Consider the following 13,091-nt stretch of genomic DNA (forward strand, 5'->3'; position numbering starts at 1 on the left):
ATCTGTGGAAAGACTTGAAAAATGCTGTTCAATCCATTCTGACAGAGCTTGAGCAATTTTGCAAAGAATCATGGGCAAAAAGTTTACTCCCTAGTCCCTAGATGTGCAAAACCGGTAGAGAGACATACCAAAAAAGACCTACAGCTGTATTTGCAGGGAAAGGTGCATATTTATTTGTAAGAAATTTGGAAAACCATTAATCGTTTTCCCTCCTTTTCACAATTATGTGACACTTTGTGTTGGTCTATCACATAAAATCCCAATAAAATACATTGACTAAACGTCCAATAGTAGGAAAACTAAAAGTCCAATAGTAGGAGAATAGTGATATGTGATGATCCAGTGAGATTCCAGTGTAAACTGAACAGAAACACACCAACAAAGTGTCCGCTACCTTTGTGCTCCACTCCCCTCAGCTAGAACACTCACCCAACTTTTTGCCCTCCACTCTCATGGATAGGGCTGATAACACTTTGGAATACGCACCACTGCACAGGATATAGGGAATATTGGATCCTTGGTGATTCTCAAGATGCCGCTCCACATAAACAATAAAAGAAAGAGGAGAACCAACTAGTGCAATAACGTATGAACTAGTTTATTCCATTTAAAATTCACTAATATGCACGTACATGGGATATAAATATGTAAAGCACATCATAAACAAGAGTGGGGATCAGGGTGCTCACTTGCTCCAGACGCGTGATGTACCAGCGTTCGGGTCCAGGACTCTCCGGTGAGACATCGCCGCTCACTCGATCAATCACCAGGCACGTCGTATGGCCACGTCCCTGATGTTTCGTCACTTACTGACTTTTTCGAAGGGGGTCACCCTTTCGGGGAGTAAGGATAAGCATGGGTTTGGTCTGTACTTGGGTTCAGATCGAACCTGGAAGGCAGCTTTCACTCCCGCCCACTGCTGCCCAGTCAACTGCAGTCAGGGCAGCTGCATGTATACACGGGTGGGGATGCTTGTGACATCATTGACCTAGTGTGGCCATGTGGTAAAATGAGGTAAATCATTTAATGAGCACCCCCTCACATTTGTGTACATGCAGCTATGGGGTGAGGGGTGTCCTGGCTGCAGTTAATTGGTCAACAGTGGGTGGGAATGACGACTGCCTTCTGGGTCCAGTCTGAATCCACGTTAGGACCAAATCATGCATGCTTATCCTTGACGAAGAGCAATAAAAAAAAGTCAACTGTAATCCACTCTACTGGAAGAATATGGTTATAGCTGTCTCCCTGCTGGAAAGATCCTACTCAGTCCCTGTTCTAGTGACATACCAGAAAGTTTAAATTACAGGAAAATACCACCTTCGACAGTTTTCACTGGAAGCAATTAGGGGATTTCTCCTCTAATCCTATTTTGGAGACATATGTAAAATATTGATGTCCCACTAAGTCACGAGATCAAATAATAAGGGTAGATTTCTGCAGTGGGCGCACAGACAGCATTAAAAACAACAGAGGTTCTAACACTTCCACACTGCATGCAAAACAAAAAAGTTAAAACTGCAGCTAAGCATTAAATTGCACCAAAAAAAAAAAAAAACTAAATGTAGACAAATTCTACAACATTCAAAAACTACAAAAAAAAAGATTCAAAAGACAGTGGAAGACACCAACTAAGTTTATTATTATTATTATTATTATTGTCAGCACAAATCCCTGGCCAAGTCTGCAGATACCCACAGGTTTTCCAGATGTGCCTTGTAACCAATTTTAAATGTGAGTGCATTTTTATTTATTTATTTGTGCTGGTAATAAAGTCTTCACTGAGATGGTGGCACCCCCTGTCTTTTGAACCTTTTTTGCAATGTACAGTACAGGGGAATTGTACTTATACTCCTTATCAGAGGAGCTGTAGCCATCCAGAAGTGAATTTTGGTCATTTTATTTGGACTTTTAGAATTTATGGACAATTTACGAGGACTTTTTTAGACATTGCCCTTTACAGGTCCTTTACTCAGTTTTTGCAGCATAAAATATAATTGTTTGAGAAAAACTACAACAATACCATAGTAGCTAATGGAGATGTCAGCCTTTCAGACTGTGTGGTATTTCTCCAAGCGTGTCACATTATTGATGATAAAGTATCAGTTTGAAATAGATTACTTTATGCACATGAGAATGATCATTTAGAATTTTGTGCCTACAGGCTGTAGGACCTCATTGAGATCAGGGTACACCCTTCTCTTTTATACAGTAGTGTTGGTTTTATTATATTATATTCTTTACATACAGGTATATTTTCTCAGGAGTATAGTTAGGATAATTTTTTTTAAGAGATCAGTGAAAAAAAATTACATTTCCAAATATGTTGAAAGTCTTTAAAATGCGATAGCTAAACTGAGTACTTTTTATGCACTATAAACCTGCCAGGATGTTTATTGGATGTTTAATTGATAGTTATTGCAGCTTGATGGGCATTTCTAAAACCAAGACAAGCTTTTCTCTTGGAGCTTTCACCATGTCCAGTCCATCAACCCCCTTGGTTATGATGTTCAGTGTTATTTTCTCTCTCATGCTTGAGGCTCCCCTCCAGGCTATGGTTATTTAATCTAACACTAATGTCCTTATGTGAGACTCATGTGCCTGCTCTAGATGGCTGACTAATGCAACATTCGCCTGTGCCACATCCTCTGTGCTGTTACTCTGATATTATTGTATTAAACTAGGGCAGGTGTTCCTTTATCCCCATAGCCTTGCCCTGGGCAGTAATATATCATGCTCCATGTGTGCTGCTTCTAGTCCCTCCCCACGGTCATACCTGCCAATCATGGTCTCATTGAAGTTTTTTTTTTCATTCATATTAACTTTGTAAGTATCAAGAAAGCATAGACAGCAATGCTCTTACATGCATCTCTTTGAAAAAATAAGGTGGTGACTTCAACGGGTGGTTATTTGGTGCAGCGGCAGAATTTTAACCCTATTATGTTTAAATAATAGTGACTGCTAATTCTACAATAATAATTTAAATATAATCAAAAAGCTGAGGACAAAGGAGTAGGCTACAAAGACTAGTAAAACACATTTTTTAACTACGGATAATACTTGTGTCAATAGAGGAGGTTTTACTATATATACTATATTTAGTATATTTTGTCTTCTGGGCTTTTTCTGTTATCAGGCAGATTTAAGGAATCGTTTTTTTTTATATAAAGTGCCATTTTACAAATATGTTCCCAGTTAAACATTACTGTTATTGATAAAAAACAAGGAATGATGCCAAATCTTACATTGGAAGCAAATTATTAGAAAAGGAGAGTACTATTTTGAATTTGTAGCAGCAACCATACACATAATATGCCACCCACAATCCTACCACAAATTCACTTTTGTAAAGAACAATTGGAAGAACTTCACCCAGAGTAGGCTGAAATACTTTTAGGATGTCTCTGTAAAGAAAAAAAAAAAGTTTGTTTTATTCTAATAAATCTTACTCTATGTTGACAAGGAAACTAGCCACTAAGCATAACAATTCTCTTTTAACCCCTAAAAGACCCCTAAACCCCAATTTATTTCAAAGGAATTTAGAAAGTCCTAAGAAAAACTATACACTAATAAGTAGAACACCTATAAAAGTTCCAGAAAATAATTTACATTTGCTAATTCTAGATAATAGGAAAAAAAAATAAAAATCTTCCAGAATTTCAACGAAGGAGGTATTGCCCTTATTAAAAAGGTCAAAGCAAGATTAGGTCGTACTGTCATTAGGTATAGGAAATAAGGAAATAAGTAAGTTTGATCCCTTTTGATCCCTAATCTAAGGGCAGACATGCAGCAGCCAAATGGTATTTACACAGGCTGCAAACAGACTCAGCAGTGTAAGAGGAGGAGAGCATACAATATCCACCTGATGTTCCGGCCGTGGACTCTCCAACGAATACCCATTGCCAAACTACAACAAGAAAAGTCTATTCTAACCAGGTGACTTCACCTCTGGCTCGAATTTCAATGTATGCTGTACCGTATTAAAAGGTTAAAACTAATTAGATCTTGGGTACATGTTTTTACTGTCTCTTTTTACAAAAACCTCACATATAAAGTATTATGTTTCACATGAAACTTACTATATTTCAGCCCAAGGGGGCTCTACCACAGGGATGCCTACTACAGGGATGCCTACCACAGGGATGCCTACTACAGGGATGCCTACCACAGGGATGCCTACTACAGGGATGCCTACCACAGGGATGCCTACCACAGGGATGCCTACCACAGGGATGCTAATATAATTTTTTCTTGGCAGTACCCAAACATGTAAAAAAAATCACACAAGTGTAAAAATATAGACGTATCTATCTTAGAAACATACAGCAGATCTGAAGGTAATGTCCAAGATTCTTGCATACGTTCAACATCAATTCTTTCTCTCGCAATAGATGTTCCTATAACTTTTGCCCTGAGCTTCATAGTAATAGCGGTGATGATTACTGCTGCTGTAACCAAATATGGGTCACTTTTTAGGTCTGACTTAGAAAAAAATAATTTGTCATAAAAGTTGTATTGATAATCTGTTCTGTAATTTCTATTGCGGAATAGTTATCGTTGGAGTCATTTAGATAAGGCCAGTCGTGATCTATGTTTCTTTATGTCTATACTGTTCTGTGTTTTTTTTTCTTCATATTTGGGTTACCAGATAAAACAGTAAATCTGATTCCCAGCAGAGTTTGTGCAGTTTGCTAGACAGGCTTGATTTTCACGGTGGAAAGGATATAGAAAGTAGATATATGCAGTAATTCAGGTAGAAGCAGAGTTTTTGTTACAAAGAAAAAAAAAATCTGATTTGAAGTTTATTTAGAAGAAACTGCTGATGCAGTCATGTTTACTTTTACGTTTTAGCACACCACCAAATGCGCTGAATGCATATACAATCCAAAGCACATTTAAAACCCCCTGTGTTTCAGATTACAATTGTTGCTTTCTGAGCTACAACTTTTTGTAAGTTGATTTCCTTTTGGGAGCTTTTTATATGAAAAGGGTACAAGTGATGGGAAAGGTTGTGGAATCAGTTTGTAGATGTTGTCCCACCAAGATGGCTTGTCTGGACTCTCTTTGCTGCTAAGTTTATTCCTAGAAATCTCACAGTTTGCACGTAAGATCTGGTGACTATAGCAAAGTTATCCAAACTAACTTAACTACAGACCAAATATTTGCTTTTCAGAAGTGCCATTAATTTGTTACATTTTAAATTATACCGTACAATAATGTAGATACAAGAAAGTCAGCTACTCGATCTTCTGCAATGAATACATTTACTAATACAGGTGTGGTACAGAATAATACAGGGTTTAAATGTTTCTGCGTGTAGCCTTAATCGTAGCTGTGATTAAGGCTATATGCCGAAACGCGTAAGCCCTGTTTTATTTTGTACCACACCTGGATTAATAAATGTATTAATTGCAGAAGATCAAACTGCTGGCTTTCTTTTATCTACATGTTTGCTCGGGTGCTAAGAGGACACTACAAGCACATGCACCTCAGGAAATTACTACAGCTATTTACGACAGATGTTTTCTACTATATGTAATACTGTGCAAGCTCCAAATTTTCTTTGTACTTCAATTACTAGGCCCCACACCTATGACAAGTTACTAATTTTACTGACCACTTGTGCTAACCACTATTGAACAATGCAATGGCATACAACCTAAAGAGCATATACAAAGAAAGCAAAACACAAAAAGTAATGACTGTTTTTGTTTTTTTAGTACAACCTACATGAATAAGATTTTTTTGTATTGTGACAAACAGCCCCTGTCAGTTATTGATGGAGTGTATCTGCCACATAGAATCTTTAGGTTCTTAAGGTAAATATGTGGCGGTGAGAGGTCTGTAGGCAGCAAGGGGTTAAGCACTGGCGACACCTTGCTCCCTACCTGGGTCTTCCCTGGGTTATTCAGGTGATTGGTGCTGAAAGAGGAGACGCAGACTGTGAGGGAACATGGGGGGGTCGGGAGGTGTTGGTATGGGGCGCTACCACCTTGAACAACAAATTGCTTCGTTGTGTGTGATCCCACTTGAAAGTGCACAGTGCTTGCTTGTAAACAGATATTGTGCAGATATAGAAAGTGCTGCGTGCTTTACAAAGTAACTGTGCAAATTGGTGCAAACATAAAATTGGTACTGTATTGCCGGTTGGATTGTACCATCTGTGTATCAAACATCAGATGAAAGGCAACCGTGTATTAGGTGACCAGTGCCAAAGTGCAAATGTGCAAAAGCAATATTTACAACCTTCAATGTGACCAACATCCGTGATAAGTATAAAATGAGATACAGTATAAAATCAATTTTCTCAAAAGGAGTGAATAGCGCTTGTTTGCGCGTGCTGAAAGTGCTAATGCCAGGTAGAGCACTTACCAAAGGGACTCTCCCTTGTTCCCCTGATGTAGCTGTTTCTCCCTCTCACTGATGCCTGCACGGTCTCTCACTGCTGTTTGTTCCGCATATACCGTTGCGTGTGCATCTAAGCAGTTAGTGGGAGAGAAACCAAGAGAGCTTCCATTGCGTAGTATGTGTGTCACAGGGGGAAAAAATAGTAGCGACTCACTGTTTTGGAAGTTCACCGTCAGCTTGAAGATGGGTCTCTGGCGTTCGGTCTTGCGGTGCTTCCGCGTTCCACCGGCCAGAGCCACCTAACCGGAAGTGACGTATGACGCTGATTGCCGCTCCTACGCGTTTCGCCACTGCAACGTCATCTGGGGGCGGTACTAGACTACGTACTCCCGGAGTTTTATAGACCTTCGTATCCTACCATTGTGTGTACCGCCGCCATATTGGTAACCTCACGCGAGTCATACCGGCGGCCATCTTGGTACCTCTGGGTGTGTTATTATCTGGTCTGTTGTTGTAGGATACGTGGTTTATTTACATCATGTGAACTTCCTTTTCCAGCAGGCCCCAACTATTGGATTGCATACATCTCATCAACTTGAAATACCAGTGATAAGTGAAGATATAAAAACATAAAGTGCTATGAGATGTGCCGTGTGTGAAACCGCTTACATTAGAAAGGTGAATTAATCCTTTATTGTTAAAGCAAATTTGCATAAATTTTAATTAAGAGATTAAAATCGTTGTAGGGGAGATTGTTTTTATAGGGAAAGAAATCCCTAGTGTGAGAGTATGGGATAAAAATTATTATTAAAAATAATTATAAAAATGAAAAAAATGAAAAATATTAAAATACAATATTAAAATACAAGCTAAAAAAGCTGTAAGCCTGAAGTTCTATGTGAGGAGGGGTCAACTTCAGGTGAATTGAGGAGGGGATAAAATTGTGTTGGAGGAGGTGTATGGGATTGTTCTTGTGTTGGAGGAATATAAGCCATGTTGGAGGAGCAAATGGAGGAGACAATGTTGTTGATAAAGTCCGCATGTGGACCCCTTGTGAAAAAAGGGGGGACAGTAAATATTGGTAAAAAAAACGCATGGGGACTTCATGCGTTAAAATACCTTAAAAAAACCTTAAAAGTGTTAAAACCATATAAAACGACCATGTGTGAAAGGTCGAGCTGGATAAAAAACATGAAAGTCAAAACATACAAAACGCTCGTAAAAAAGCTCATAAAAAGTCATACAAAAGGCTCAGAAAAATCATAAAAGGCCATGATGCGTGAGCCATCTTCCTAAAAATCAGTGATAAAACAGTTTAAATCGATGTCTTTGTTAAGGCCTTCAGGCTGGAGTGTTTGTAATAAATATATCCACTTTGTCTCATTGCGGGATACATTGATTCTCTTGTTGCTGCCCCTCCAGTCATTTTTAATTTTGTCGATCGCATAGAAAGTCATGACTGAGGGGTCTTTTGCATGGGCTGTCTTGAAATGACGTGAAAGGCTATGCTTGTCAAAGCCCTTTTTAATGTTTTTCACATGTTCCTTATCCTTACGAACAATGGACGAGTGGTTCGGCCCACATACTGCAATTTACAAGGACATTCAATCACATATGTCACATGAGTGCTTGTACATGTGATTGTTTCGTTTCGTACTCCCTTCCAGTAGATGTGGATTGGAAGGTGACTTTTCTTCTTTCTTGTGCCCTATTTGTTCTGCATGGTAAGCATTTCCTGCAGCGGAAGAAACCTTTGAGATTAGAGGGAAGTTGTACTTTCTTGGGAGGGTCAATCACATTCTGCACCAGTCTGTTTCTGAGTGTAGGTGCCCTTCTAGTTCAGAAAGATGGCCTGGATGCAGTGGACTGGGCACTACATAACAGCACGGATATGAAGGAGGAACAGATCAACTATATCCTGGAAGGACTGAGGATAGCCAGGAACTCCAACTACTTTTGGCACAAAGGGAGATATTACACACAAGTAAAAGGCGTGGCTATGGGGGCAAAGTATGCACCAAGCGTGGCGAACATCTTCATGCAGAAATGGGAAGAAGAACAAATTTACAGCATACCTAGGCCCAACATTGGATATTATAGGAGGTACATAGATGACATTGTACTAATCTGGAAAGGAGATATGGAATCCCTGCAAAATTTCTTCAACAAAATTAACAGCAATGCATATGGGATAACTTTCTCAGGGAGCTGGCATGCTGAGAAAATTGCATTCCTTGACATTGAGGTCTCCAAGAAGGATGGGACACTGACGAGTAAAACCTTCTTCAAAACAACAGACAGAAATGGATATATACCTAAAACAAGTTGCCACCATCCAAAATGGCTTGGCAATATCCCTAAGGGCCAATTAATGCGGATTAAAAGAAACTGTAGCGACCCCAACGATTTCAACATACAGGCAGACATGCTCATCGAGAGATTCATGGAAAAGGGGTACAAGAAAAAAGATCTGCTCAACATTAAGGAAAAGGTAAAGAACATGAAGAGAGAAGAAATGATACAAGAGAATGGTCGAAAAAGAGAAAAATTCAACAATATGGAATTCGCTTTTTTCACAGGATACAACAGGCAACATAAAACAATAGAGAAAACCATAAAAAAGCACTGGCCAATTCTGAAAGCAGACAAGACGCTGAAGAAGCTATTACCAAACCAGCCAACTTTCATATACAGAAGGGCACCTACACTCAGAAACAGACTGGTGCAGAATGTGATTGACCCTCCCAAGAAAGTACAACTTCCCTCTAATCTCAAAGGTTTCTTCCGCTGCAGGAAATGCTTACCATGCAGAACAAATAGGGCACAAGAAAGAAGAAAAGTCACCTTCCAATCCACATCAACTGGAAGGGAGTACAAAATCAACGAAACAATCACATGTACAAGCACTCATGTGACATATGTGATTGAATGTCCTTGTAAATTGCAGTATGTGGGCCGAACCACTCGTCCATTGTTCGTAAGGATAAGGGAACATGTGAAAAACATTAAAAAGGGCTTTGACAAGCATAGCCTTTCACGTCATTTCAAGACAGCCCATGCAAAAGACCCCTCAGTCATGACTTTCTATGCGATCGACAAAATTAAAAATGACTGGAGGGGCAGTAACAAGAGAATCAATGTATCCCGCAATGAGACAAAGTGGATATATTTATTACAAACACTCCAGCCTGAAGGCCTTAACAAGGACATCGATTTAAACTGTTTTATCACTGATTTTTAGGAAGATGGCTCACGCATCATGGCCTTTTATGATTTTTCTGAGCCTTTTGTATGACTTTTTATGAGCCTTTTTACGAGCGTTTTGTATGTTTTGACTTTCATGTTTTTTATCCAGCTCGACCTTTCACACATGGTCGTTTTATATGGTTTTAACACTTTTAAGGTTTTTTAAGGTATTTTAATGCATGAAGTCCCCATGCATTTTTTTACCAATATTTACTGTCCCCCCTTTTTTCACAAGGGGTCCACATGCGGACTTTATCAACAACATTGTCTCCTCCATTTGCTCTCCAACATGGCTTATACTCCTCCAACACAAGAACAAGTCCATACACCTCCTCCAACACAATTTTATCCCCTCCTCAATTCACCTGAAGTTGACCCCTCCTCACATAGAACTTCAGGCTTACAGCTTTTTTAGCTTGTATTTTAATATTGTATTTTAATATTTTTCAATTTTTTCATTTTTATAATTATTTTTAATAATAATTTTTATCCCATACTCTCACACTAGGGATTTCTTTCCCTATAAAAACAATCTCCCCTACAATGATTTTAATCTCTTAATTAAAATTTATGCAATTTAGCTTTAACAATAAAGGATTAATTCACCTTTCTAATGTAAGCGGTTTCCCACACGGCACATCTCATAGCACTTTATGGCATGTTTTTATATCTTCACTTATCACTGGTATTTCAAGTTGATGAGATGTATGCAATCCAATAGTTGGGGCCCGCTGGAAAAGGAAGTTCACATGATGTAAATAAACCACGTATCCTACAACAACAGACCAGATAATAACACACCCAGAGGTACCAAGATGGCCGCCGGTATGACTCGCGTGAGGTTACCAATATGGCGGCGGTACACACAATGGTCGCTAGGATACGAAGGTCTATAAAACTCCGGGAGTACGTAGTCTAGTACCGCCCCCAGATGACGTTGCAGTGACGAAACGCGTAGGAGCGGCAATCAGCATCATACGTCACTTCCGGTTAGGTGGCTCTGGCCGGTGGAACGCGGAAGCACCGCAAGACCGAACGCCAGAGACCCATCTTCAAGCTGACGGTGAACTTCCAAAACAGTGAGTCGCTACTATTTTTTCCCCCTGTGACACACATACTACGCAATGGAAGCTCTCTTGGTTTCTCTCCCACTAACTGCTTAGATGCACATGCAACGGTATATGCGGAACAAACAGCAGTGAGAGACCGTGCAGGCATCAGTGAGAGGGAGAAAAAGCTACATCAGGGGAACAAGGGAGAGTCCCTTTGGTAAGTGCTCTACCTGGCATTAGCACTTTCAGCACGCGCAAACAAGCGCTATTCACTCCTTTTGAGAAAATTGATTTTATACTGTATCTCATTTTATACTTATCACAGATGTTGGTCACATTGAAGGTTGTAAATATTGCTTTTGCACATTTGCACTTTGGCACTGGTCACCTAATACACGGTTGCCTTTCATCTGATGTATGACACACAGATGGTACAATCCAAATCGGTAATCCAGTACCAATTTTTTTGTTTGCACCAAGTTGCACATTGCCTTTTATTTGATGTATGATACACAGATGGTACAATCCAACCGGCAATACAGTACCAATTTTATGTTTGCACCAATTTGCACAGTTACTTTGTAAAGCACGCAGCACTTTCTATATCTGCACAATATCTGTTTACAAGCAAGCACTGTGCACTTTCAAGTGGGATCACACACAACAAAGCAATTTGTTGTTCAAGGTGGTAGCGCCCCATACCAACACCTCCCGACCCCCCCATATTCTTTACCCTTGCGGTAAGTTGGAGGCAGCATAACCATCTGATCCCCACACACATTTTAAACACACTATCAGTTCGGTACTTGTGTTACTGTCCATAGCGCAGGAGCACCCCAAACTTTTACTCTTACCATGTGAGGGAACATGCCTGCAGGACTGGAGCAGATCCAGTAAGGTCTAATTATTAGCCAGGATGCTCATCTTTGTTTGATGGACTTTTGCTTTGGGACTATGTTTTCTACCCCTGTACTGGAATACCTTTTCTGTTGCTGTATATACTTACCAAATAAACATGGGCAGGAAGCCCTTAACCTTAAATTTGGCTGGATCACCTCTCTGAGAACTCTCCATTTGAAGCTAACCACCCACAATATGTATAGCGAAAACTATTTTTTTTTTCTGTAGAACGGGGAATAGTGACCACTCCGGTCTGTTTATAAAAAAAAAAAAAAATCCACAAAGGAAATGGGAAATAGAGAGCACCTTGGCTTTGTGATACCAAGAGAAGGGTAACAACTAGAATGGCATAAAAGTAAATATTTTTTTTTTAAGAGTATTAAAATATCCCCTGTAAAAACCTTTTCATGACGAATTGTCTGTAAACATCATGAACAATGTAAACAGACAGTGAACGAAAAAAAAATACAATACACCACATAGCAATGTTTCTGATTGTGAAGTTCCAAGAAGCTCCGACATGTTTCGACCTAGATGGTCTTCTTTAGGGGATTGCTCTTAAATAACCAATCAGGAAACTCTAAAGTAAAAATATAATAAGTATGCATATACAAGGGCAAAAACCTGCCCATAAGAAAAATAAAAAAAATCTTACATGCATTGAAGATCGTAATATAATGTAATAAAATTATAATTGATCTTCAATGTATTTTTTCTTTTTTCCTTCACTGTGCGTTTACATTGTTCATAATGTTTACAGCCAATTCCCCATATAAAGGTATATTTGTTTTTATGCTATTCTAGTTGTTACCCTTTTGTTATCACAAAGCCCCGTTGCTCTCTATTCCCCATTTCCCTTGTAGATTTTGCTTTTCACAAATTGTGGGGCTGATACCTACCATTGGTGTGTTTTCTAGCTGCATTAGGGATACACTTATACAGTCCTGTCTGTTTAGTTTTTGTACCATTGGGGAGATTTCTCTCCAATTCTTATCCTGGCAATGCAGGAGGGGAGAGGAATTATCCATAAAACATGAAGAGTTCCCCCAATGGATAGTAATCACTAGAACAAGTATCCCCACTGAAAGATTCACCCTCACCTCTTGTTCTAATGACAAAAATATGGATCTCTCTCAGTGGCAATATTCACCAGAAAAGATGGTGAAAACCCCCCAGCCCGATACATACGTTGCAACAAAGCTGTGGCAGGGGTTCTAACATATGCTGAAAACACTAACCAAAACAAACAAGCAAAATCTGGCTAAATACAGTATACACTTTAAACCTTATAATAATGGAGTTCACATTATTGTGTTTATTTCCTATGTATGCTTCCTGATAAGTGATTTAAACCAGCATTTTGGGTGCCTTCAGGTTTCTTCAAAATCCCTAAAAATTGCCCAAAAAATTGTATACAAGCCAGCAGGTGGATGAAGCCTACCTTTAAGTCACACAAAGCCACAGGTTTTTATTGGGCACTATTACAACCTTCCATCCACTGGCGTCCTAACAACCAATGATGCCATTGGTTGATAGGTGAATGTTGGG

Source organism: Pelophylax lessonae (genome assembly GCF_965119305.1).
Source record: "Pelophylax lessonae genome assembly, chromosome: 4".
Taxonomy (NCBI): domain Eukaryota; kingdom Metazoa; phylum Chordata; class Amphibia; order Anura; family Ranidae; genus Pelophylax; species Pelophylax lessonae.